The sequence below is a fragment of the Nicotiana tabacum genome, chromosome 2, assembly GCF_000715075.1.
Source record: "Nicotiana tabacum cultivar K326 chromosome 2, ASM71507v2, whole genome shotgun sequence".
NCBI lineage: Eukaryota > Viridiplantae > Streptophyta > Magnoliopsida > Solanales > Solanaceae > Nicotiana > Nicotiana tabacum.
The window spans coordinates 81,556,401-81,563,122 of NC_134081.1; positions in this window are offsets into that span (position 1 = coordinate 81,556,401).

Consider the following 6,722-nt stretch of genomic DNA (forward strand, 5'->3'; position numbering starts at 1 on the left):
GCATAGCAAGGTATTGCTTCTTTTAAGTTGTGAAGATGGAAGAGGAAAATAGATCTGAAATTTGAAATCTGATTAAACTGTAAATACCTTCAAAATTCTAAATATATTTTAAATCTATATCTATATCTATATTATAAGTAGGAATAATCATGCAGCTCATGGTCAACATGTCTGCCTGGCCCAAAATTATATTACAGTTTGTCATACCGCTTAATATTTCAGCTGTGAGTTTGCTGCAACAGTAGGTCCCATTAAATTTGTAATTTACAGATCAATCAAGGTTAAAGGCTATTATAATATGAGGCCTGCATAAATTTGTCATTCCACACATTCCTCTCTACATATTTCTATTAGAATGAGCCCCACTTAAATAGCTACTATTAATGATTATCATCTCACATCCAATTCCCTCTTAAACGGCAACCCTAATTAAGTATTACACTAACTATGTAATTTTAAAGTGTGTTACATATTCTTTTCTCTTGATTTAATATCTAGAAGCAAGTAAATATTTTTTGCCTTAATATTCTATTTTAAAAATAAGAACAAACTGAATAATTAACTATTATAACCAAGCAGAATACAAAATTATTTACTAAATTCCTTTTCAGTAATAGTCTATTTTAAAAATAAGAACAAACTAAATAATTAAGTATTCTAACCAAGCAGAATACAAAATTACTTACAAAAGGCTAATCTGTAAATATTACTATGTCATTTCAAACTAAAACTTAATTAAGTTATTCTCATTTAGTAAAAACATGCTTCGGCTTAATTTTAAATATTAATAATAAATTTATTATGTTCTTTTTTTTAATATATAGAACAAGAAAAGAGTAATTTGATTAGGAAACGATACGGAGTCGATTTAGAATTCACGGTATTATTATTCAAACTCTAATAACTTGACCATTTGAATCTTCATGATTATTTTGAATGTTAAGTAAATATTTCAAAAATTGCTCAAACAACTATCTTTAATTCTAGCACTTAATGATAAAAGTCTATAAAAAGAAAGGATATAATTAGTATTTCTTTAGAAATGTTTGTTTTTATATTTCCAGGTCCACTTCTAATGACACATATTTTTTCTTACGGTAAAAAAAAGATATCTCATCTTATTTAATATTATTAACTAATGACTTATCAACGAAGAAAAATGCTTTGTGGTTTAGATTTTATAAAAAATTTGGAATACTTTGTGATATACTTTGAGCATAAGATCGAAAGGATGGAACCTTCACAATTTTCATAATTCCTATTTCGTTCTTATGTGAAGTTCATAAATTGATCTTACCAAATAATTTCTGAGTTGCAAAGATATGTTGAGTAATTGACATTAAACACTATGCTTTTGCAAAACATTTTAAATCACATGTCTTCTCAAATACTTGATTCAGAAGAAAGATAGAACACCTATACTTTATTTTATTATAGATGAAATTTAAAAACTTTACAAACTTTTTGCAATTTGAAATATGTGTTAAGCTCACAAATACATCTTAATAGATTTTAGTATTGCCATGTTTTAGTTTAGGCTCTGCTAAAAGTGGAGCAAACAATCTATAGTTTCTTTAGCAAGAACAGTAACAGCAATGTTAGAGGTAGTTGTTGCTTATGCTATTCATTTTGATAATTTTGATGGAAATAAAAATGTTCATGGATCTGCTAACGTGAAGATTCATCTAGCCGTTGGTCCCGCGCTTAGCCCGGACATAACCTCACTAGTAATGTCCCTAAAAGCGACTATATAGTGACGTTTCTGCGGCCTTATTCCTGTTTAAGCCTTGAATTTTTGGCCTGTTATCCATAAATTTTAGGGGGAAAGTTCACAGTTAGTCACTAATTAAAGTTGTATTTACTCTTAAGCCAATGTTTAAAATGTATTTACTCTTTAGCTAATGCTTTAATAAAATTTTATTCGTCCGGACGAAAATATCCCTGTACTAGACATGGTGTCCTTAACTTCATGAGTGATGTGTAAATATTAAGGACAACGTGTCCTGAATTAGCATATTCTGTTTTAACTTTAGGACATCATGTCCTTAACTCCATGAGTGTTATCTAAATTTTAAGGACATGGTGTCCTTAACTCCATGAGTATTGTATAAATATTAAGGACAATGTGTCCTGTATTTGCACATTTTACTGTTAAACTTTAGGACATCATGTCCTTACTTCATATGTGTTGTCCTTAACTTTATGTGTGCAGTGTAAATGTTAAGGACATAGTGTCCTTAACTGCATGAGTGTTGTGTAAATATTAAGGACATGGTGTCCTTAACTTCGTGAGTGATGTGTAAATATTAAGAACAAAGTGTCCTGTATTTTTACCTTATGTTGTTAAACTTTAAGACATCATGTCCTTAACTTCATGAGTGTTGTGCAAATATTAAGGAGTCATTTGGTTGCCGATTAGAGTTATGCAGGTATTAATTATACATGTATTAGTTATGCATGTATTAGTTATGCAGGAATAAGTAATGCATGGATTAATTATGCATGTATTAGTTATGCAAGATTGAGTTATGTTGGGATTAAGTTATGCGGGGATTAGTTATGCGGTAGTTATATAAGGATTAGTAATATAAATGTAATGTGAGTGTTATTTATTATTAGCTTACTTTATTTTATTAAAATTGTTAGTATAGTTTAAATATATATATATTTTTAAACAAAAAAAATATAAGTTTGAATAAAGGGTATTCTTGTCATTTTGTGTTTTAATACAAGTATTAGTAATGCATGTGTCACGACCCAAAATCCCACCACAGGCGTCGTGATGACACTTAGTCTCTAAGACTAAGTAAGCCGATTTTTATACAATTCAAGCTAATTTGTTTATATATATATAGAAACTAACAGCGAAAATAATTACAAATATAACAACCTCCCAAGACTGGTAATACTGAGTCACGAACTCTAACCGAATACATGGAATGATCACGAGGACCGAATATATAATATTGTTTGATTAAAAATTAACAATACAATGAAATGAAAAGACTCCAAGGGACTACAACGATCAAGCAGCTCTACCTTGAATCCTTGTGATCCCGCTTTTAACTCTGCTCAAGTCCGATATCTCCAATACCTGGCTCTGCACAAAAATATGTAGAATTGTAGTATGAGTACACCACAGTCGGTACCCAGTAAGTATCAAGACTAACCTCAATGAAGTAGATACGAGGTACAGTCAAGACACTCACTAGTCAAATAACCTGTGCAATATAGCAGCATACAATAGTACTGAAAAACAACTAGCAATGATAACAATAAATTCAACCAGTGATATACCAACAAGGCAACAAGAACATCATAATTATTGCTCAGACGAATAAGGAAACACAAGTACAACCAATTTATCAAGTCCTTCAAATATAAATTCTTCCGTCTATATGTTTTTCAAATAAAAATTCTCAGGATATAATACTTTCCAATAAATATATTTTCAAGTAAAAGTCACCATGTGACATCTCATTTCACAATCATAAAAATTACGGGTATCAGCCCACTTTTATATTTTTCACGGCACCTTGTACCCATATTTCTATCACCATCACACGGACAACTCACGTGTCAATAATAAAATCATCATTATATATAATATCCGCAGGATCAATTTATTTCCAATAAAGTAAGGTAAAAATCTATAAATCAAGTAAAAAATCAACAAAAAGATAAGTTTATTTTAGAAATCGTTTGAGTGAAGAAAATAAAATTTCCATTAAAATAAAGCAAAAGATAAACTACTGATTTGAATATAAAATTTATTAAATTAAAACATACTAAAAAAATTTCTTTCATTTAAAACAACTCAATCATCAAAACAAGTACAACCCAAAAATACAAATCCTCAAAGTCTCGTACGAAAAAAGTCAAGGTCAACACAATACATCAAGAAATACAAACCACTTAATATTAAATAAAATAATACATCACGGAGAACACAAGAATTTACAAATTACGGAAAAACAAAATAACCAAAGGCAAGTGCAGCCATAGAGAAATATCAACAAAAGGGCACTCCCGAGGTACTGTCTCGTAATCCCAAATCATAAATAAATTCACAATCTTTCATTTTCTTATATCACCGCGGGAGCCCTCATATTTAATTTTAAAGAAATAATTTTTTTTCCGAAATAACATCCCACGTTTTAGCTACCCTTATCACACCGCATGACTTCTAGTAGTTCCCCTACTAGCCACGCATTTCAAGCCACCATTATCTCACCGCATGCGTTTCAACACCCTGACCTTATATCACCGCATGACTTTTAGTAGTTCCCCTACTAGCCACGCATTTCAAGCCACCCTTATCTCACCGCATGCATATCAATATCACAATATTTAACAAATCGCACCTCAAGTGCCCAAATATCACAGCATCATACAACTTGCACCTCAAGTGCCCAAATATTACAACATATCACAAATTATACATCAAGTGCTCAAAAATTACAACATATCACAAATTGCATATCAAGTGCTCAAATATTACAACATATTACAAATTGCACATCAAATGATCAAATATTACAACATATTATTTTTCTACAATAAGGAGCCATGACTCGATCATAATGTGCACAACATCTTAACAAAGTGGTCGGGAGTGAACAACTCAACCGAATAATATTTCACAATTTGGCACTTTGCCTCAATATGATTCACGGCCTTTATAATTTAATACCAAATTTTCAACAACGTAAACTGAAAAGTAATTTATCTTATTAACTAAATTTTTTATTTAAAATTATCTGTAGGTAAAATCAATAATGAAAGTGTTTCTCATAAAAATGGTAACTCAAACAAACACAAAGTTCACATAAAAATCTAAGTGGCAATCACACCAAATTATCATATAAAACAACCTCGGCAAACAAGGAATGAGACATAACAAATAAGGGATTTAATAAGTTACAACAATTTTTTAACTTAATACTTAGGGGCGTCTACGAATTTCAACCGATATAATTTGCAAATATAAACCAAGTACGTACTCGTCACCTCGCGTACATGGTTTTCAATTACACAATTTTCACATAAGACTCAATGCCTAGAGGGTAATTCCCCCACTTGAGGTTAGGCAAGATACTTACTTTATTGTAGTTATGCCGATATTCCAAAATCCTCTTCTCGCTTGAATTGACCTCCGAACAGTTCAAATCTATCCAATTCAATTGTATAGCTTCATTAAAATTCATTGGAAACAATTTCGAATAATAAAACACCGACTTAAAAATTTATTCTAAAATGTCAGCAAAAGTCAACGCGGGGCCCGCCTCTCGGAACCGACATAATTTTTATGAAATTCGAACACCCATTCTGATACGAGTTCAACCATACCAATTTTATCGAATTCCAATAACAAATCGGCCTCCAAATCTTAAATTTTCGTTTTTGAAAGATTTTACAAAAATATTGATTTTCCTCCATTTAAATTCGAATTAAATGATGGATTCAAAGGCATAATCATGAAAATTAATTAAAACTGGATAAGAATCACTTACCCCAAACACCCACGCAAGAATCTCTCCAAAAATCGCCTTCTACCGAGCTCCCAATTTGATTTTTGTGTTATGAACTCAAACCCCCATTTTTGGGACTTTTAATTCTGCCCAGATAGGCCTACTTCACGTTCACGACCATTGCTTCGCGTTTGCGAAGCATAACCTCGACTGCCAGAATTTAACCCTTTGCGAACGCGACACAAGCCTCGCGAACGCGAAGGTTTACTGTCCCCCTCATTCGCGAACGCGACGCACTTCATGCGAATGCGAAGGCCAAACGCATATGGTCCCCAGCTGCTTCCTTTTCTTCTTCGCGAACGCGTAACACCTCTCGCGTTCGCGATGCACACCCTAACCACCCTTCGCGAATGCGTCCTCATATTCGCGAACGCGAAGAGCAAATATTGCCAGCTTCTCAGTTCCTCTTCGCGAACGCGATCACTCGTACGCGAACGCGAAGAAGACTTGCCCCAACTCTATGCGAACGCGGACCAATATTCGCGAACGCGGTGAAGAAAATGCTACTGCCATCCAAATACACTACGCGTTCGTGACCCTTGCCTCGCGAGCGCGATGAAGGATTTGAGGCACTAGATACTAGCAGATTACAACAGTGGAAATGAAGGGAAAATGGTCCGAAATCAATCCGAAACACGCCCGAGCCCCTCGGGACCTCAACCAAACCTACCAACAAGTCTTAATTCACATCAAACAATGCCGAAAATACAAATCGCACCACGAATCTTGCTTATGATCTTCCAAAACTCCCAACTTCTAAAACTCATGCCGAAACCTATCAAACCAACCCGGAATGACGTCAAATTTTGCACACAAGTCATAAATGACATAACGAAGCTATTCAAATTTCTCGAATCGGATTCCGAACCCGATATCAAAAGTCAACCCCCAGTCAAACTTCTCAAAAAATTCATCTTTCACCATTTCAAGCCAAATTCTTCTACATACCTTCAAATAATTTTTCGAACACGCTCCTAAGTGCATAATCACCATACGGAGCTATTGACATCATCAAAATTCTATTCCGGAGTCGTTTATTCAAAAGTCAACTCTCCGATCAACTCTTTCCATTTAAGCTTCTAACTAAGGATTGTTCTTTTAATTAAATTTCGAATCTTCCAAAAATTAAACTCTACCATACCCGCGGGACATAATACATATTACGAAGCTGCTCGAGACCTTAAGTCACTG